Source organism: Lichenostomus cassidix, chromosome 1, assembly GCF_008360975.1.
Source record: "Lichenostomus cassidix isolate B80296 chromosome 1, HeHo_3.0, whole genome shotgun sequence".
Taxonomy (NCBI): domain Eukaryota; kingdom Metazoa; phylum Chordata; class Aves; order Passeriformes; family Meliphagidae; genus Lichenostomus; species Lichenostomus cassidix.
In genome coordinates, this window is record NC_139479.1 from 108,193,932 (window position 1) to 108,216,686 (window position 22,755).

The following is a 22,755-nucleotide window of genomic DNA, read 5'->3' on the forward strand; positions in this document are numbered from 1 at the left end:
GTGCCTTGGTTTGCTATTCCAGACTTCATAGAAAACACTCATTCTTATGATGATGTTTTTTGCAAAATTGATAGACTGTTTCTTTGGGGCAGAAAAGCTTTTGGTAAGAATACCAAGGAATTCAACAGGAAATTGAAGGTACCTGATTTTCATTCTCTGCTCCAGTGCCTTTTGAAGATTTTTATATTAAGTAACTATGAATAAAATACAAATACTATTATTGGATCCCATGGGAACTAGAGAGCCCCACCATACCATATCAGTTCATGCATATTTGCTTTTTAATTCTTTCTCTTGGTGTGCTAATTTTGTCAACAACAGCAAAAACTCAAACTTACAACATGGTTGATAAGGCAGACTACTGAACAGCAGGACATCAAATTTTGTTCCCTTAACATTAAAGTTACTGCTCTAAAAGCTCAGTTAATACATTTAAAAGGCAAAGGAAATGCAACCACTGTCTCTTTTCTACTCTCAATACTTTTTTTGCAGTTCTGCTCCGTGATCAAAGAGATGCCTAAAATGCCTATTCTCACAGGATTTAGGCATTAGGAGCTCAGCATGAAGCTACTCAGCCTCAAGTGGACTCAGACTTCTGTGCCAGGCAGATGGAGACCTTGCAGTCTTTAATACAGAGACGTCTGGATGTTTCTCCTATTCCAGGGTCAGCAGAAATGTGTTGCTGGGAGCCCTGCCTTATTTGAAAGCAAATAAGATTGTGGACTTGTAGCAACAGAACAGCAAAGCACCATATGCATCTCTCTGGTAGCAAGGGCGATTTTATTTTAGAATAAAAATATTTTCACCCACGGACTTTCACACCAGTGGGCATGTGTTCAAGTGGTCCTGCTAGCTAGGTTTCCTTGGGATGATGGCTGAGAGGGAAGGTATGAAGGTTTAATTAGGAAGAGGAGGGGTGGTGATTAAGTAAAACTCGAATTCAAGGTTTTATTACATCTCCTGGACTGTTTTGAAGTTAGTGATGTTGTGCTGGTTTTAGATGTGCCTTTTTCACTCTTTCAGAGCAGATGGTGATCAGGACATTTTGTCTCTCTAGAGTACTTCACCTCTATGAGTCACTATCATCTGTTTACTGTTTCATCTGTTATCTGGGTGTCATAAAACTTCATGTCTCACCTTCTTACCGCTGCTTTCTGGTGCCTTGTGCCTTCTGAGCAAGCTGTCCTCTCCCCAGTCCTGGAGCTGCTGAGAAGCTGCATGGAAATGCAGCCACATCTTCATAACCTCCTAATGTAGGTGTTGCCCAACTGTGCCATTCCAGAGTGGCTTCTTCTGGTTTCCACAGTCATTCATATGGTTCTACTCAAGCCTATTTTAGTGCCTAAATTACAGAACTCTTTGGTGTTAAGGTCAGAAAAGATGACTCAGGTTATCAGATGCCTTCTGCGTACCTTAATTTTGCTGCAAAATGGAGGACAGGTGTGTTTTTTAGGGAATCAGAAAATATGATGAATTAGAAAGAAAATTGTGTTGCTTTTATATCTTTGTTAGACCATTCTTGATTCTAAAGACTGTAGAGATTTAGAGGCTGCTTCAGTCATCAGGAATAAATTCAAAAAAGATTGGAGTTAAAAGATGCAGGCAAGGGGAATCTCCTGCAAGTTACATTTATAAATAAATTCAAATCAGTGAGACTTCTGTTATTGTCATGCTAGTGTTTCATGACATAGGGGAGTCCTAATATCTCCAATTTCCCTATTTCCCCACCAGCTCTGGCAAAGAAGCACAAAACACTAAAATTATTTCTTGAATATTTCTCTTTCTGCCTCTTAATGCTCAGCAGGCTGTTATAGCTGGGTTTTTTTTTTTCAAGCTCTCTCGTATCCCACATAAAATCTCACTATAAATTTATTTCCAATCCTGTCAGCTCTCACTTTCCTTATTTTCTGGAACATATTTCTCCCCCATGAAGTGCTGTTTAGCTGAATTGAAAAGTTCAGATAAATGTGCAGATTTAAAAAATAGAAGCATTTCATCATGCTGAAATCAGGGCGTTGTCATTTTTAGAAATGTTAATTTAGTTCTAAAAGCTTTTAAGAATGTATGCAAATCAAAATCTATAATTTAAAGCTTCAATGCACTTTAAAATAAGATATATTTGGATTTTTTCTGTAATGTTAAGATACTATCCCATTTTTATTTTCAAGAAATTTGCAATAAAAATAGAAAATTTTAACTCCTTGTCAGCTCTACTCATTCTCTGTTGTTTTACAAACTTTGATCCAAATTAATAGATGGTTATATTTGGGCTGACTTTGTGAGCTTACAGGTTAAGTTAGGATATCTAATTGGTCTTCTGGGGTCTTGCTAAGGTGCTTGTCTTCAATATCTGGATTCCTAGGGGACCAATAATGTAAGAGGCACAGGTTTGTTGCTGTGCTACAGTCAAGCTTTTCTTAAAGATAAAGCAGTTTGTTATGACAGTAAGTATGGTGTGTCAATGGCACATTACCTACTTTCTTATGAATTTGAGTGCAAAAAATTAAAAAGACACTTGTTACAATTACTATTATGACTGTAAGTCAAACAAATATTACACATAAATATATTTTCATTTTAACATTTTGTGAACTCTGGAGGAGATTCAAAGTCAACATGAAAATAAATTCGCCAAAGATTTTGTTCCTCTTCCTTGCCTGTTTTATAGGCCAAATCTTTAAAACTATGGAAATTTCAAACAATTTAAAGCACATCAGATTTTGCTCACTATAAGTTCATGCGTAAGTGAGTTTTACCAGCACAGCCCTGTTTGCATGCAACAGAACTAGAGCATTTCTTATCCTCCCTCAATATTCCTTGAAAAAGCACATCCTCTGAACACAGCAGCTATGATTTCTAGGGATTCATTCCATCTAAGGGCTATTTTATTGAATTATACACAGTAATTTGTGGAAATTTTGAGCTGCCACAGAAGGATCTAAGTTTTGAGCTTCATCATCTCTTCAGGTAGAAACTAATCACACAAGCATGTTGAATTTATCAATGTTAATTACATTAATGCTTTCCTTGGCAAGGAAACAAAATACAGACATTAATATTGGTGAAATATTCATAAAGCACGCTCTTTGGTAAAGTAGGTCACACAGCCATTGAGGTAAGCCTAGCCCCAAATACACACAAATATCTGCAGCTTTAAGCAAGACTTTGTTGAAGTCAGCAGGGCTGCTCAGCATGCAGTCAGGTATTTAGGTATGAGGGTCTCACTGTGCTGGGATTAGAGCTGTACCTCTAGGATGAAAAAAAAATGAACTTTTCTTTTTTTTATTTCAAGGATTTAAAAAAAACCCCTGAATTTGAAACCCATGATATTTTCCTCAGGAATAAAACAGCACAAATCAATTATGTTGTATGTTCATGAGCTATGCTGTCTGAAGATGAACCTGGTTACATCAGCTTGCAGTGAACACACGCTCTGACAAGATACTGTGATTTCAGTACTGATATTAAAGGCAATGTTGGTGAGGGTGTGGCAAAAGTTTGTCATTCAATCCATATTTCTAAGATCACACTTTTTCCTGAACACGTCTGCCACCTACAAAGAGCACCTTGTAACCTCTGACTTTACTAACCCTGACTGAACAAAATTCTTAAGAACGTTGCATTTGACCAATTGAGGAGTTACTATGGTACTTCTGTCTGTTGGCAGCTGTAAACACCCCTCACAAAGGACAACTGTTTTAAAATAAATACATACCACTTCTAAAACACTTCCAGGTAAGTGGGAAATTACAACCATCACTGCCATGCTGTACTGGAAGTAGAGCATTGTGTGAAGTGAAACACACACACTCTCTCCAGCTCAGAGCATCATTTATCACTACACATTCCTTCAGTGCAGCAAAACAGAAATACATCCACATTCTGGGAAAAGGGCACAGACAGCTACTCTGAACAAACCAGGGGTGGAGAGAAAACGAAACTGAAGGGCAGGATCACACACAAAAAAAAATTAATATGAACTTTAGCATTTATGTAGAGACAAAAAAAGGGTCAACTAAAAATGTCTCTGAATCATCCACATATATCCATTTTGTCTGCTTTGAACTACAGAGGTTTCATTCATTGCTAGGAAGCTGCCTTGCATTCCAAACTCCTGTTTCAAATTAGAAAAAAAGATTCCTTCTGGAATGAAGTGCTAATCCTATCTTCGATCAATTGACTTTTTTTCCATACACATAGGTAAATGATAAATATGGGAGAAAAAATCAAAAGTAGAGAAATTCTTTGTTTTCCTGCTGCTATTCCTGGAATTTAGCATAAATATTTGGATAAAGAAATCAAGTCACAAAGCCAAGTATCAATCAAATAAGGCCCTTAAGACATAACAATTATGCTTAGGATACAACACTTTTAATCTGGGATGCCTCTTTTAACCACAAAGTCATTTAGATCCCTTTTATTTTCAGAGGATGGACCTTTTCACAAGATAGTGTCTCAAAACCAATAAAAAGTAGTTTTCTGAGAGGAATTTCAGAGGTGTTGGTTTTAAATTATATTTTCCAGAATTTTCAGAAAATACATCTACTTTCTCTTCATGTGAGATAGAAGTCAAGGTATGTTTTCCTTCCAGAGTCATAACCAGCATAAGAAAACTGGAATCCTTATTCCAACAGGAACATGCACAATTCCTTGGCAGTGGGAACACAGCCTGAGAAGAAGATGCCCCCATGCAAGGTCAGGATTGCAGAGAAGGAAGTTATGGGATTGTGTAAGCATTTCCTCAGGTTATATAAAAGACAAAAAGGCAACTTGTGTTGTTCGCTGCATGATGCATTAAATGTGTCTTGAGAATACCTTTGAAAGGGAGGAGATAAGGGAAAATTTTGTTTTGATCATCGGGGAATCTGGGCATTAAAAATGCATGGTGGAGTAAGCTCAGATGTGTGCTCAGCAGTCTGAAAGCCTCAGCTGCAGCCCAGCTTTAAAACAGGTATGTGAAACCTGAGAGCTGGGTGAGAAAATCCCTTCCTGGATAGAGCCCAAACTAATACGTGGAGTAAGGTAAAGAAGAAAAATCCAGCAAATATTAAAATAAATTCTTGTTGCAAGAAGAATTTCACCTGTGGAAAACTGTGTGACTACATGGCCATAAGGCAGGCTGGCAGAGCAGTTCCAACTTAATTTTTTTGTCAAAGCAAAGCATCCCTTTATCTGCTGTGATCCTCTGATTTATGTACTGGCTCTAGCAAAATTCAGAAGTGATGAGTTTTACAATAGAATTTGTATCCAAAGAAGTCTGATTTCCACATAAATTTCCACATAAATTACAGCAGTTGATTTGGAAACTGAAATTTTTACTCTGCTATGATTTTATTGCATTTTTGTTAACAGGCTTTACCACTGCTGTTCCTATCTTTCTGAATCCTGAGTGTTGTCCTGACCCCCAAATTCACAAACACTTTAAAAATGCACACAAGCTACTTTTTGAAGTCACATAGGAAAAAAATAATTTCTCTGTACTCTCTACCACAATTCTGTATTGAAAGACATCATTATATTGCAGTTTTATGTGCAGAAAGCTTTGAAAAAAAAAAATCACGATGATCTGCAAGAGTAGACTGGCATGTCTTGAAGATGCTGTTTAAGTAATGCAAGTAGGGGAGGAACCAGAAGCAGCTGAAGAGCTTGTTCTGGCACAGACAGTGAGATGCAATGCATGAAGGATGGAGCTCAGTTGTTGAAGAGGAACCATTGCATCACCTAATGCAAACAAAAGGGGGGAAAAAAGGAAAAAAACTAAAAAATAATATCAAAATAATCATATTTTTAGATACCTTTTAAAATTCATGTTGCCGAACACTGGCCTTGTTAAAATAAATCAACTGCTATTACCCTACCCTCTCTCCTCACAAAGATATATTCATAAATATTCTCATTTTTCCGATGCTCATTGAAAAAAAAAAAGGATTACCAAATAAAAAAGCTGATAAAGGACAGATCACCTGCAGAAAATAAAATATATATAAAAAAGCCAAATAAAATGGTGAAGAACAAAGAGAATCTTTTTGTTGCTTAACAGGAAGTTGATTATTATTCTGAATCAAAAGGCAAATTAGAAATCTGAACAGGAAAGGATCCAGTTTAGCACTGGTATCACCTTTACCTCCCTCTATGGTACTTCTCTCTCATACCTCCTTGATTTATTTTCCTAGTAGATCACTTCTATGTGGATTTGTATTGATCCTTTTCCTTTGTCTTTCTTTGGATCTTGGATGTCTTTTGTCTGCCTAATCTAATTTACTTCACATAAACCTAATGAATCTCCTCTGCACCGTTTGAAAGTAATTTTACTGCCATATGATGTGAAGTGTAAAACTTTGCCTTAATCCTGCTCCACAGTGAACAGGCTCTTGACTCTGTTCTCTCCAAGAGCAGGAGATTTGTTTTCTAGAACAATCTTAAGGGCAAACAGCCACATGTGACAGGAATCTGTATTTCTTGCCCTGCATGTGTTGCACCTTTGGTAATCTGCAGGAGCACTGTAGCAGGAATATCATCACCTTCCTCATCCAAAAAATCTTATCTTTGTGGGCTCAAAAGCCAGGATTGCTGGCACAAAATATAGCTTCCAAAAATTAAACCTCTATAATTAAAATCTATATAGCAGGAAAACAGTGGAGATTGCACCATTCCTCATTTTTACAGCTGTGCAAAGTGGGTAAGAATTCCAATTAGAGGCATGGCCAGCAAAAGGTGGGGAGCAATCAGCAGGGAGACATGAGGAGGCTTTCTTATTGCAAAAAAAGTAATATAGAGGAAAATAAAATAAGGAAAAGGAAATTGGCTATAAGCCTCCCTCTGACCACTCAGAAAGACTAAGTGTGCTCAAAAACTGGAAATTCCTTTCTTGGAACCACCAAGTATACTGATTAGGTTGAAGGAAAATGTTATATAATGTTGTTTTGTGGACTTAGATTAAAAAAAAAAAATCCAAAACCCAAACCCCCAAATCCTCCAGTTCCTTAAAAACATATAAGAGTTCTTTCACTTAACTTTTCCTGAAAATAAAAGGCATACATTATTAATTGAGATGGAGTATAAATTGCACAATATTAGATCAAATCAACTTTTTAAAAGAACTTCTCCACCAAACTTCAATTAGAAATGATAATAGAAGCTCATAGGCAACCTTTACTACAGCATTCAGAAAATTCAATAAACTGTGGCACCTTTAGCTTGGCAATATTGCAGTAATTCAGAATTACATATTTTGTTTTTCTAGCACAAGCTGTTTCTCTGTATCTAGTCAAAGAGCAAACAAGTATCTGCACACTGAATGTCACTCATTTAATTTGTTATGATTGTGGAATACCTCATCAGGAAAGTGAATACATAAGTCATGAAAACACTGACTGTCATTGAGGGGTACGAAATACACATTGTAAAAATGTTCCATCTGAGTGTGTAGAGGCAAATGTAAGCAAGCAAGGTAAAGGCATTGCAGAGACTGTGAAGAAAGTAAAATAGGAAAGTTTGACAAGACATGTAAATGGATAATATAGAAAGGGCAATTATGGTTTCATTTGCATAGGTGTTTAGAGTTATATCAAAGCATCTTTCTGTGGCAGAATGAAGAATTGAGGTTGGTAAGACCACATAAGAGCAGTGATCAGCAGGAATTCAATGAATAAAGTGAATTACTCATACTGTGGGCACATTAAATATTACTGTGTCTGCTCTGTTTCACATTGCCTCTGAAAAACAAGACAGGGGAGCTATGACACCTGAGAAGCTAAAAAACAACAACCTCAAACCCAAAAAACCCCTAAACAAACCAAAACAATTTTCCAGTTGGCATACTAGACTGGGAATGTAACAGCTCTTTAATTTAATACTGTCGTAAAAAAAATCACTCTCCTGCACAATTAAGGCAGTGCTCATGATCACTTGACACAACTACCAGCAGGAATCAAAAATAAACAAATGAATTTTCTGATTAAAAATGGTAATTTGTCCCCAGCTGGGAAGAACTGGGGAAGCAGAACAATAGACAAGTTGCAAAACACTTCATATATCCAAAACATATAGACAGTTCAAAAGAGGGTCAGGCTATTCCAGGAAAATATTGTTTCCCCACAGGACAATAGATATGAACAACACTTCACAGAATACAAAAGATGAAGCCCTCACTAGAAAATGCTCAGGGTTCAGATTCTGTAGTTCTTGTTCATAGGAATAATCCCACTGGATTCAATCATTAAGTGCTCATTCATGCAAAATTCCTGGGCTGGTGGCAACCCTTTCACTTGGCTTCAGAAGAAGGTTTCCCCAGAGTTCAGCCTCATAACTGTGCTGTAGAATTGAGAATTACAGCATTTGCATGAGAAAAGGTGTGATGTTCAAGCTCCAAATGATTCTTCAGCAGTTTCAACGGGTCTGAGGAAGAGCTCAATCAAGAGAAGGCATCTGTACCCTTAGAGATGCATCTCACCAGAGTGAGTATTTGATTTCAAGGTCTACACATAGTTGACTTGCATAAACACAGCAAAATAACATATCTAAGGGTCATATTCAACAAAAGAAAGAAGACCCCATTTCACAGTAGTAACAACTGCAACCTTTGAAGATATTGCCTTGCTGATAACTCAGCTTCAGAAAAGTAGTTAATCCACAGGAGGAAAGTCATGCACTTCTAAATTTATAGGTGAAACATATGATAGACTATTTCAGGACCTGATTGTTCTGTCACATTAAGAAACATTTTTCTTTGTTTGTTTCTTTTAATCTACAGTTTAGATACTATGTGAAATCTACTGCTTAGTCCAATAAAGCTCCAGTTTGCTCAGATTACATAATTTATTCAGCTGCCTTTCCTACCCTGGCTATGGCATCTCTATCGATTAGGATAGATCTACCAGTCTTTAACTACTGAGAATTAAGGCAAAGAGCCTTTTCAGAAGAAAATAAAAATTCACAATAATTTCTTGTACTAATACCCATTTCTCACGTTAAGTGCCAGGCACAAGCTAACAGCATTTTCTGTCTTCAAAATCCTTCACCCACTTGTAAACTTGCCCTTTCTAAGTCAAGGGGTCACCGAAAGGTTAAGTGCACCACAAAAAGTGAAATGGCTACAGCAGAAAGAAACAAGAGCATCCCTGACCCAGGTCACCTCAGAGTCACTTTGGGAGATGCAGATTCAGCTCCGTTCAGGAGGAGAAAGCAAACGAGCCCTGTTTTCCAACCCTTGTGTTGGCCCTTTAAAAGCACAGCTTGGATAAACAAGAAACATCGGTCAAATCCAGATTTTGGGAAGTGGGAAAGAAGAATGAGAGATGCTTTGCTACCTTTCCAACAGAACCCATCTGTGCAATATGGCATGATTATACAACGCTTCCTCTTGGATCACAGCTACTGAGACTTTTCTCTGAAATCAAAAGACACGACCTCTCGCTTCATGTTTGACTGAGCTGCCTTGGGAACTCTTGTGGTGCAAAGTTGAGGCAGGAGAGTATCTCCTCTCTCACCACTGCAGGAGAGGTCTGTGATAATCTTGAAAACTGCAAGATTTTTTTCTCAAAAAAAAAAAAAAAAAAAGGGGAAATCACATTTCAGGTGACATTTTAGGCTTTTTAGGTGACTGTTAATCCCAGAGCTGCACATTTTACTGGAGGATAAGCAAATGTTCAGGTGGTTAAACGTCAGGGTTTCTTAATTCCCTTGTGCCCTACAGAGAAACTCTCAGTGGACAAGAAAGGTGAGCAAAAGCCTGGTTGGTGAAACAAATAATTCATGTTTACATGAGCCATAGTTAACTACTTCTTCATCAAAGAAATTTGAGAGGCCATCGTGTGTACTGTTAACTTAATCTGCCGAGTAGTTTGGGCAGAATGCCATGGGAAATGCTTCTTTACCAACTTTTCCCCCAAGCATCATGTTCCAGAAGCTGGAGGATGCAGCAATTTCTAAGGTTTTTTTTCACTGCATGGTCCAAGTTTTATTCCTTGGATGGTACAAATAAGGCATATAGAAAAAAAACGTATAATTTCAAATAAAAAAGAAGCATTTCTGAAGAACTCTCCCTGTGGATTAGCATACAGAACTGAACAAGGTAGGACATTTGTATTTCACCTTAGGGAATAGCTGTTTGATAGCTTAAAGCATAGCTATGATGACCCAAAACCTGCTGTGCTGACCTAGTCAGAGCTGGTGATAGAGCCTCAGCAGACTACCTAGAAAAATTTGGATGTAACTTTGATATTGGAATAGAGATCAATTACCTTATTTAACAAAGACCACACAAAAATCTTTAGTATTCTATCAGAATTATAAAATCTTTCATTTTTCTCCCATCTTCTGTTACTGCCTTTTGAATAATTTCATTCTTTGGCCCAGTGGGTCTATTCCTTTTGAATTATTACACTATTTTCTTAAAGTACTCCTGAAATTTGACTGGGCCTGTAGAATAAAGCAGGAAGTCCTTTATTATAATTTAAAATCATACCAGTATTTAGATGGAGTTCTCTTTAATGTTCTACTTGAGCTTTCCATTTAATCTCATTCTACCTCCTAAATTTAATTTTAAATCACAATGATCTTTCATAAGGATAAGCTGGGGGAATCCATCCCTCTCTGCATGTTGTAGCTTTTATCATCATTTAGAGCTAAGCAGTAAAAAGTTTTCCTTAGATGAAGCTGAAAATGCTTTTAAAGCATAAAACTTGAACCAAAAATAACAATAAAGGCAATGACTTTTGAAAATAAAAACCAGTTCTAAATGGCAAAAAGTAATAATAAAAAAGAAGCCAAAACATTTCAACTCAGAGGTAAGAAAAGACAGAAAGACAGCATGCTAACCCCAAGTACAAAACTTTCATTTACTTGGAGAAACTCTTTTTAAACAAAGAGTGTATTTCCCTAATTCAAAACATATGCAAATTTAAAGTCATTCCCCAAATGGCAGAATCTTTTCTTTTTAGAAACATAGCTTGTTTATATCATTATATACAAAATAGCTTACAAAAAATTTGGTCTGGTGGATCATCACAGCTCTTCAAAATAGAAATCTAACCCATGTGAACCATCCCATGTGAACCATCTTTTTCCCTGTCCTTATCCTGCCATAATTCACAGAACACAGTACTTACATAGCAAATATTAAAAATTTACACATAAAGAATATGAATTATAACTCCCCTTCCAATAGAGCAATCTGAAGTTCATTTTCAATGGAACAGATCATAATGAATGTTTTAATTTTTTGAGTGACTGGAGCATTGAAGGACAGCAATATTTCACAGCAAACATAAAACAGCATACACTTTGTTTTCTTGTCTCCCTCTTAAGTAATAACATTTCCTAGGTTATTTATTTTTAAAAGAAGAGCTTTGATGGAACTTTTTAGTTGAGTGCTGATAGGAAGCAGCACGCTGGAATCAACCCAGCACACTCAAACAGATACTGCTGCACTGAAGAGAGCTCAGAAAAATAACTTCATCTAGTCCACAAAAAAAAATTATCTAAGATAGAGGACATTTCAGAGCCCAACATTAACCCCCAGGTGGAAGCACATCCATCTATGGACCTTATTCTGATGGGTTGGACCCATTGGGAGTGAGAAATGTACTCATTTGTAGAAATATTTGTCATTTCAGGCTGTTTGAGCACAGTTCCTCTTGCACTCCAACCTCTCAGCCTAGCATCTAGTAAACTCTTACCTTTCATTTCCATTCACTATCCTCAAGCTGATAACATGATGACAGCAGTGGGTGGAATGTCAGAGATGCCAGGTGGCATACGAGGAATTATAAAGCAGTTTGGATACAAGAAGGTCACCAGAATTAATTGATATGTGAAATTGGATCTGTGCATTTGAGGTTTAACTTTGATGTACATGTGCTCCCTGATTAATCATCGTCTTGAGTGACTGCTGCTGAAGGAAAACTTAAAACAAAATTTTCAAACATTTGATACTTGTTTCATTTGTAAATATCCATCCCAGTAACCCTATTTGCTGGGATGCTTGGAGGGGAAAATGACATTCGTGGTGCAAAAATAATTAACGTGGCTTCAGTTAAAACTTTAGTGAGTGATTGCAGAACACTTCTATTAGCAATTGTTCAACTAGAAAGGGAAGTCTAATTTCCATACAAAAGCCTTCCAGATGAAATAACAAATCATGAAAGTTAATACTAAAAGAGATTATGCATTTTTTTTTTTTTTAATTAAAACAGCATTGTGTAATCAAAGCTGAATTTCTTCTTTTGGTCAAAGGAAAGTTTTGATTGTTTAATATCAGCATAATTCTACATTTGTGTGATAATTATTTCAAAATTACTTTCCTCTGTATGAGAAATCTGATATTATTATCATTTACAGCTCTGTATATAAATAGTGTTTAGAAAAATGAAAAATTAAGATCAAATTTGACACACATTTTTCACTTAAATATAAGTATTTAAAAATAAAATTAAGATTCTCCACTGCAAAGTATTATAGTACTTCAAAATATTTTTCAGAAAGGTAGAATATCTACATATACTGTGTCCTTAACCACGTGAAAGAACCAGACAATTTTATGAATCCATCATTTCCCAATTTTTTGCAAAAACTTTTGGGGTGGTTTTACTGACCAACAGGTTAAATTTTACCTTTTATTACCTCCTGTCTGATGTATGCCTTTTACCCAGCAGTGAATATTCAGACCTAAATTATGAACAATATGCAGTGCAAAAACCAATGCATACAAAATTCTGAAATGTTGTCAGAGCCCTAAATAAAACCAAACTATGTTCAAAATATCAAAGGAAAGTTGAACGCAAGATTTATAGAGAAGAACATCACTCAGGCCTTAGAAATCTCTATTTTATTGAAATAAAGCCCACAATTCTAAACATATTCTTTGTCTTCTTATGCTTGTGTGTGCATGCAATGTCTGCTTACCTCATTTCCATCACACATCTATGGCAAGGTTGAGTTTTCTTTACAAAAGTGAAGGGACTGAAAAAAAAAATAAATTTAAAAGCATGTCACAAATGCTTGACAGCAAGTAGTTCACAAGAAACAAGAAGTAAGTAAATCTTAATAGTAGCCACAGGATATGTTTATCTGCTGATTTTTGAAGGGAAGAGGTTCAGACAAAAAGCAATTGCAACAAGCTGAACCAAGAGGTGGGTAATGAAAGCAGAAAAATAGAATATTGTTCAACATCTAGATGGAAGTGCAGCTGCACAGCTCATATCATATTATAACTGCTCTGAGACCCTGACATATTAAGTTTTTGTACTTTAACTCTCTAAGCCAGGTCACCATTTAGAGGCTGCAAATTCAATAAATTAAACTTCCAGCTGTGGATTTTGACCAAAATGTTTCTAATGCCCTACAGCCCCTCCTGCAGGATGGTGGGGATTTCCTCACAGGCTTTCAGCACAGAAATCCACTGTCTACAATCCCAGACCACCATGTTTGTATCCAGCTCCTCAGCACCTTTTCTCACTTGTACTCTTTACTGTTCATAAATAGAGACAAGACTGAAGAAGCAAAAAACAGTTGTCAAAGGTGCAATTCTGAGGAAGGTCCTGCCTTGCAAACAAGAACCTCCCTCCCCACTACCATGACTGTCAATACATGATGAGGAAGTCCTGAGCTTGTGGCTCATGCTTAACTTAAGGCCAGCCTCAGGTTGACCTTAATATTAGTATTTGTTTCCTATTTGAAGATGATGTAGGAAAAATAAGAAGAGCAATTGCTCAAGAAATTGTATTTGAATGTCCTGTTTCATCCCCCTCACAAATATTGACATCAATTTCTCGATCCATAAAACTAGTCAAATTATTTCAAAATATACTTCACTAACTGAACATTCTACTATGAATATAAGGAAGAGTTATTTCTCTTTTTTTCCTGAGCAGTCCTAGACAAGTCACCTTTCTTTCTCACCTGCTAAAAAGCTTCTGGCAGCTCAGGGTCTTAAAGTGTGCTGGTTTTCAGAGTTATTCCTCATGTACTTATAAGGGTTGTCAGAAGAAGATTTTGACCCTTGCTCTCCCATTAAAGATAATTAGTCAATTCTGAGCATCTGAGCAGCTATAGGTTATCTGTTTTTTAGCCCCTTGTAAGCCTGGCATTGTATGAGATTCACCCATAGCATTCAGACAGTCGTTTTCTATGTCATTACACTTTATTCCCAGTGATACTGTCTTAGAAATAATATGACGTAAAATTCTGTGAAAGTGTGATCAAAAAACAAGGTTTCTCTGAAGTTTTGGGGAAAACAAAAACAAAAACCAAACCAAAACAACCCTAAATCCAATAATCACCTAAAACCCAAAGCTTCCTCTTCCACTTCAAACAGTTCAAAGCCTACACTTGAGCCTGAATTCTGGTAAAACAGACATTTATTTTATCCTTTTGCAATTTCATTTGAAATGCACAAGTAGAACAAAAACCCTAATGGCTCCTCCTATCTCAGGTGATTGTGAAACTGGACAGTTGTCCCCTATGAACACTTTTGTAAAAAACTAAAGCTGAAATACTGGTAGGAAGAGGGATGGCATGGAGTCTGGTATTGAAGGACAACTTTCTTCCAGGATGGGGATTAACTTGGTTTGGAAACTCTCCATACACGAGGGAGATTAAGCTTGAATTCCCTCAAGAAGAGGCAAATCTTGTCCTCTGACATCCAGCTCTAATTTCTAGGTAGGTATTTAATCAGAGTAAAGGCAAACAGCAACTCTGTTAATGCTGACATCATGTTAGCTGCATAAACTGATTTTTCAGAAGCTATTTGACAGCATCTTTTGAGCTTTAAGCATATTTGTGAAGTCTGAGAAATATGCAGATCTGGCACTGGACTGCTTAAACTCTATCAAGTTGCTTAAAAAAGCAGCTCAAGAACTTGAGGAGTTTTCATGGTGTTACACTTGAAAGAATCTTGCAGGTTCTGTATGGATATACACATTTATATGCAAAATAAGAAAACCACAAGCCTTTATTTAATATGAGTTTCAGTCCGCCTATCTTCAGTCCCAGGTCTGTGAAAAGGATATGGTAACTTGTTTTTTCAAATTGAAAGTAAATGTACACTAAGGTGTGCTAACTCTCTGTAACTATTCTTCCAGGAGCTAGCATCAACATGGGTTAGCTTCCAATTTTAGGTGCCAAAGATAGAAAAAAAAACCAAAAAAATTTGGTGATCAGTAGGCTAAACTTTCCACTTTTATAGGAAATCCAAGTTGCTTACATGAGAATACAAAATCAAGGGGAGAAAAAGAATGGAGAAAGGAGAACAAGGATGAAAATATGCACTTTAGACAAGGATTTTCATTGAGCTGTGCATAATGAAGTCCTAATTGGCCACTGCTCAGCTGGCCAGCTGCTTCCCACTTCCTTGAGGAGATGAAGGAAGCTCCATCCCCACTTCCATTGCCTCATCCACTGAATTCCACATCCATTCCATAGCTCTTCTATCTGTTCCAAATTCATTTACTGTCCTGCTGACTGCAATACTTTTGTAACAGCCTCTCTTCCTCAGTTTTTTCTGATTTTATAAGAAATGCACATGGCACTGAAAAAAAGCTTTTACCTCAAAAGAAAAAAATAAAGATGATCTTTAACCAGCCTGTTTTATTTCATTCCATGGTATTTGCGCTCCCAAATTATTAGCACACTGAGCAAACCCAGAAAAATTAGCTAATACAAAGTAAAGTCATAATTATATGGCTCCTGCATTTTGTGGCTGAGAAATTTCCGTAACTATAAACAGAAATGCACCAAAGCATGATCAAAATATGCAAGCATAAATATTTCAAGATTGCTTGCTGGTACTTCTCTGTCCATCATCCCTTCTTATCCATCAAATACCATCGGAATTCATCTCCTTTTTAGGGATTTTTCCACTCTCCAGGAAATGCTACTTAACTCCGAGGTGTCAGTCACTGGACTTGTATCTGATAAATAAAAACTCCATGATCTTCAGAGAGCCCTCTGAATAACAATAGGTCTTTCCCTATGGAAAAAAATAATAGTATTATTACTTTAAGCTATTTTAAAGGTGCGGCTAGAAACTGATTAACTCCTAATTTCATTGTAGGAATTTTACCAAGATTAAATCTGAAACTATTTTTTATAGAGTAGACAAAAACATTTGATCAATTTATAAAGAAATAGAGATTCCAAAGGCAAGATTATATTTTCCCCCTCACACCGTTCTTTGTGTTCATTGTGTTTCAACAGAGAAGTTGTTTTGCATTTTTCAGCTTGATCTGAAAAATCCAGAATGAGATATTTACCACAATTGAATAAAAGGCAAATGAGATTTCAGATTGAATGTTTTGCCGAAATCAATGAAAACCTCACCAACGATTTTGTCTTTCAGGATCACTTAGTTTGTGTCATTAGCAGTCCTTAAAAGAATGGATTTTGTGTAGCACATTGGCTGTGATCCATATAGTGGAAGAACAGGAATTGAAAATAGCTCTCTATTTAAGAATGCATTAAATTGATTGCAGCCAAGTTCCTTGATCTTTTAGTCACAGGACTGCAATTATAAAAAATTAAATTAGCTAATTAATACATTGGTAGTTTAAATTATGCCCTTCCATAAAGCAGTTGAGACCTCATGGAAGGCAGATGAATGTTCCCTGCACTCATGGTTTTGAAGCTAAACATCTTCATTTCTGGAACAAAGAAAGAGAGTAAAAGCTTGTGTCTGAGTCCTGATATCAACACTCTGAGAAAGGCTGAGAATTAACCCATGTGGGCCAAGCCTGCTGAGAGAAGGATGGACAGGGAGCCAATCCGTGTGTCATGTCTGGTCTGTGCCATGCAAACCCAACAAAAATCATGTAAGATTTAAGATGTAAGATCTTTGCCTTTTTACTTGCTATTCCAAGGAAAACTTGGTTTTCATTTGCTAAGATGACTCCAGATGGAAAATATTTTCTAAAAGTTTCTCACCCTTCAACAAAAATTTCCTTTCTACTTCACATATGACACAGAATACAGAATATTCTGCATAAATATACTAAACTTCTAAGAGCCCCCAAAGCCAGAACACAGAGGATTTTAATACAGAAGGAGGAGCTGGACCTAGAGGAAGGCTGAGAAGACACAGAAATATCCAATAACTAATATGTCCTGGAAGAAGATTTGACATGATATTGAGCCACACAGTACTTGCAATCTTAGGCAGAGATACCAAAGAAGCTATCTCTCTTGGAATAGTTATGGATAAAGATCAAACAAGGAAAATACAGATGCTGTTCAACCTTAGGACCCATTGGGACATTGGAAAGATGAATATCACACTAAAGAGAAGGGTGAGTATTGTTTTGCTGTTCAGCAATTTTAAATTATCATTAACATCATCAATGCCTTTCTGTATTAATTTGGGCTATCACATCAAATATTGCATCATCTTTATCCGACTAATTGTTTGTACTATGAAACTGTTAAAATATTAATTCCTTCACATAATTTTTGATTCCTTGGGTGAGGTGAGTTTAGTAACCAAACTCCTTTGTGCTGTGATTCAGCAGTCACCACTGCTTGAGGTAATCTGAATAAAGCTACCTTAACTTCTGCTGCTATTGCAACTGTATGACAATGGTCAGATGACAAAGGGAATGAATATATTTCCTGATGATTTTAAATCTTTATAAGTCAAGCTCTATTTTTTTGGAAGGAAGCTTGTTTGTTTTTAATCTTAGAAACCTTATAGAGAGGAACAAAGAGGGAAAATAGTTACCTGAATTCTACTGAAAGAAACTTGGTTTGCTCCATCTAAGTAGGTCTTTCATTCATCTTCTGTCTGAAACAAATGCATCCATTTGGCTTGCTGCTCACCAGTGCTATTATACAGCATGAACAGGAATTGCAGTATAAGATTTGATTGTTTTCTTCTACTTGTGGACTGACAGCAGACCAAAACTACACATACATAAAATACCTTACAACAGAGTGGCTTTAAAATTTAATAAGACACAGTGAATAGACTGAATACATTATTGAACACACATAGCCACCCAGGATGCAGTGCACATTGTTAGGGAGGTGAGACAGAGAGGTAGAGAAAAGAGAGAGGTGTTTACTATTAATAAAAGTCTGATAGCAATGCCAGTTATGACAGGCAGAGCTATGGCCATATCTGCATCTCTGACTTAAGAAATTAAAGGATATAATGAAGACAAACTATTAAGCTCAGTCTAGAAGCTCTTCAGTCAGCAGAAAATACAACTTTCCCAGGCAAAAAAATGAAGACATTGACTCTACGCTGTCTGTACACACAAACACACACCTATTCATGTTTGACTATACAGGAAGCTGGTATCATTCTCCAAAATGCCAGCTTGGATGCCACTTGCAGAATTAAAAATGTCTTTCTGCCTGTGGATTGCAGGGCAAATGATGTGGACAACACCAACAAAGAGTCAGTCATTGACCTTGTACTGTCTTTATTTGGACAGGGTAGTTAGTGATATTGCTTCTGGCAAAAGGTTCATCAAGATTTACTAGCAAATGGAAGATGGGGTGATGATAAGCTATTATTTAAATTTCTATAAAAAACGCTCTTTAGAAACAGTTTATTTAAGTTCCTCACAACAGGGCTGTGGAGCACAACATGATATTACAGAGAAAGCACTGCATCCATACTTGGCAACTCAGAGTGCTGACAAAGTGGCAACAGCAGGAATACCTCATTTATGTCATTTTCCTTAACCAAATTGTCTCCCTCAACACTACTCTCTGTCAAGTACTTCACGTCTTTGAAGAAAGGGTTGATAAAAGAAAAATATTTCAAGTAAATTTCTTCTTTCAGGCAGTGTTCTGAAACAGCATTAAAAAAACAATAAAACAATTTAAAAAAACAATAAAACAAGGTCCCTCCAAGATCTGTCTTTTATGATCTTTAACTGAAGAGCACTGTCAGGTGAGAACCTCATGTTTCATAAAAAAAGTAATTGAAATTAACCAAAAAGGAGTATTTCAGGGAAGTTCAGGGTGCCAAGGAGAATGAATACCCCAAATCTTGGATCAGTGCATTGCCAATGGGGAAAACTCTGTTGTAACACTATTTTCTTAGGATTGACCATAATACAAGCAAAATACCCTCCAGTTCCAATACCTGGACATGGTTGCTACACTTGTATTTAGTGTAGTAATGGCATTTCAGCTGGGAAGCTGCAAACACCTGCAATACCTGGAGTTCCTCCCTAGAAACATTTGAATTCAAGGTTTCTAATCCTATAAGAGACCAACAGATGGCTTCGTCTGACTCAGGGAAATATTAATTTACTCTCTACAGGTGTCCCCCCAAAACAAGTTTGCCAATAAAAACACTTCAGCGTAAGTAAATACTGGAGAACATGTGCTGGAAGTTAATTTTGAGCTTAAAACATTCAAAGGCTTCACTTGAAGCCCAATATTCTGTTTTGAAGAGGAAAAAAATGGCCACAAGTGGAAACTTTGCTTGCAATGGAAACTAACATTTTTTAAAAATACATATAATTAATGCTCTTAGTAAACTACCCATGCTCTTAATAAATCACCTGGAAACCAAGATCTTTTCAGCAAAATTCCTTATTAAATGATTTTGCAAAGTGTTCGAAATCACTATAGTTTTCATCTGCTCATAGATAACTCATTAAGGGTAAAATAAAATAAATTGGTTACATGAATTATTCATCCCAACTGTTTACACAGTTCTAGTCTAACAGTGATTCTGATCTAGTATTTTTTCATTCACAAACAGTTCACAGAACAATCTGTGCTCTCATAAACCAGCAAATTTTAAACTATTCAGTTTCTCATTAACAGAATGTCTATGGCCATTGAAATGCATGCAGACATAGCATTTGCAGGACATGCTAGTAACAAATTACCATGATTTAAAACAATGTCCAAATTTAGTTTCCAAACTTATTGTTTCTTTAATTGGACTCTTTTAGTTTAGAAGTAAGCTATTTTACTAATCTTCACAGGCCTTTCAAAGCCCTGTGGTCACAGTGTTGTCCTCCTACATATGCACTCCAAACATATTAGATGTGCAAAGTCAACAGCTGTGCTAACATCTGAGCCTCCCTTATCCTCACTAAAAATATCTCTCCTAGCAACTTTATTAATCTTTCAACTCTAAATATATTATTTGCTTTACAATATTTCAGAAATTTCTAAAATTTCTTAATTTTCTAATGAGAAGTACTGACCACTTATTAGAAAATTAAGTATTTTGCCCCATGCTTTGCGAACAAATTTTCTTACATCTAGCCTTTCAAACAACAGGAAAATGGATATTAATGTTGCAAAATTTACCATGAACAGAAAGCTTTGGCTTGGATCCAGGATTATACCATAGAACAGATAGTGATCTTCTCCATCCCACAAATACCTGAATAACAACCTAATTTTCAAATGGCTCTGTTTGTTCAATACTCAAATCAGGAACATTTTTTTTCCTTTTTTTTTTAAATAATGGACTAGGGTTTTAAAAGAAAAAGGTGTTTGTAGCCAAGTGTTATCCCCTCATAAAGGCAGTTAATCATAGAGTAATTTCTCATATTTATTAAAAAACCAAAAACCCAAAACTTTAAAATTCAGAGATTTGCTGGAACCATTTTCCCCAGACACATTGTTTGGATTAATTGAAGCTGTTATTTTCCTACCATAAGTCATCAGCAAATTGATTGGCTTTACAGAGTGAGGTCCATTCCAGGCCTGAGGCATTAGTGTTTTATGCAGAAACAACTGGGCAGAATTGGACATGATATTTCTCTTTCAGGCAGATTTTAGAACATTAACTGCATATAAAATTGTTCAGAAAGGTTTTTTTAAAGATAAATCCTAAAGAGGAAGAGTTTCCTACTGGCAGGTAAAAGCAGATGAAAGGCAGAGATTCACAATAAAACTACTCATCATACGATTTATAACTTTTTAAGTACAATGCTTGAAAAATATTTTTGGGCCATTATGTCTTTCTTTTAATATATAACCCCTCATACACTCCGTGACAAACAAGCCTCACATCCACAGCATTTTAGAAATGCAGGCAAAGGTCACACATCCATTTTCTCAGGTGTTTCCTTGCTAATAGATTGACTGCAAGCAATGAAGAAGCTATTATTGACTTGTTTGTAAGTTACAGCTAAGGAAATGCAAAATTATGAGTATTTCTCTTGAAGAGAGCCACGGTAAGAAGGGGATCGTGCTACAAAAACCTTGTTGAGAGCATCAATAAGTGGGAGCAAATATACCAGAGTCCTACTACAAATTCCTTGGCTGCCTGCCATGCTAGCAGCCAGCTCTGATGGCTGCAAGGAATGAAGTGGAGAAGTGAGCAAACAAAAGAGTCTGGACAGGAGCCAGACTGGGGTACATAACAGCCACTTCACAGCTGGAAACTGCAAAGTGCCTGTAGAGGTGGGAAATGGAGGATCCAAGCCCAGCATTATCTTCCTTTGGTATTTTACTACACCCCAAGAAGTCAGCAGAGATGATTTTGAGATGTGGCCAGGCTGACAATGCAGCTGTAACGCAACTGGCAGCAAGTAACAGCCTGAGTGATAGCTGAGGGTTGTTGTGAGAGCTCAGGGGTGGTGAACTCAGGGTTGGTTCTGCTCTTCAGACACAAAACCACTTCTTTTTTGGCATGTCCTCCTTCCAATTGGTGTACGCTGAGCTAGGGTTATGATGCAGGGGAATATGATAGTGGATGCTGAAGTGCAAAATCACATCAGCTCAGGACTCCTAGGAAAACCTTTAAGAAGTCATTGTTATTGTTTTGAGTGATTTTTCTGCCAGGTTGGAGTAGAATGCTTTAGCAGTATTTCTGGTAATGTCCTTAAAGTGAGAATGAAGTTGCTTCAGTTTACAAAAATACACTCAGAAACTGTGACTGTGAGGACTTTAACAGTCTCTTCAACTTTTGATGCAGAAAAACATGCTTGTGCAATTAAAGTATCAGGATGTTTATGTGACAGCAAAGGCCAGAAGTGGGAAAAAAACCCACAAAAAATCCAAGAGGTCCAGCATCAACCCCAGCTTATCTAAGTTGCCTATCAGATATTCTTTACTACATGTATTAAAATTCTGAACACACTCTGTAGAGAAAACAGAAGTGAAAATATTTATGATTTTAAAAAAAAACGATTGTTGGAATTTCTGCCTCACTACTCTGGGTTCATGATTCTCCCTGACTATTAGCAACGTTCTCTTACAGTAGATTTTCCCATTTCACTTCCTTTTTCCCTGGGGCAGAGAAAAAAAAGGAAAAAAGAAAAAGCTTATTATTAACAATATTAACATTTAAGTAGTGCCAATTAACTTTGAGTTTTTGCATATAAAAAGGTGTGATTAGGGCTTTTTTCTCGTGCTGGTTGGAGATATTTTTTTGAAGACAGGGTCAGTAGGGTAACAGCACTTCTCGCACAGAAATAGTTGTATCTCCAGAATGGGGCAGGGAGGACTAATAACCTGATTTCTCAATTCTTTTCCCTCTTGATGGGATACACTTGGCTTCAGAGAAGTCACACTGATGTAAAATTTGTGCAAGTGAGAGCAAAAATGTGGGACTTCTATCTGAAAGATTGCAGAACATTACATTACGCAAGAAATTCTGAGACATTATAATAATAGTATCCACCATAAATTACCCAGCAATTTCTTTTTTCCTGATATTGAGGCAATTAGAGAGAGAGAGAGATCTGTTCCTGTTTTAGAACTCAACAAGGCTGCAAGTCCCTACACAGAAGCTGAAGTAGTCTGGAAGGAACAATAATTTCATTCCTCCAATGACCAAGG

The 22,755-nt window shown here is 36.7% G+C and overlaps 1 long non-coding RNA gene across 1 annotated transcript; it reads right to left on the bottom strand.

Annotated features, from left to right (window-relative positions):
* Positions 1-5,507: 5,507 nt before the first annotated feature.
* On the bottom strand, positions 5,508-17,806 carry LOC146445510 (uncharacterized). The gene is made up of 3 exons (XR_014852415.1): positions 17,708-17,806; positions 12,904-12,960; positions 5,508-5,721 (listed from the first exon to the last, which is right to left on the bottom strand). It is a non-coding gene; the product is annotated as an uncharacterized LOC146445510 (long non-coding RNA).
* Between the last annotated feature and the right edge of the window lie 4,949 nt (positions 17,807-22,755).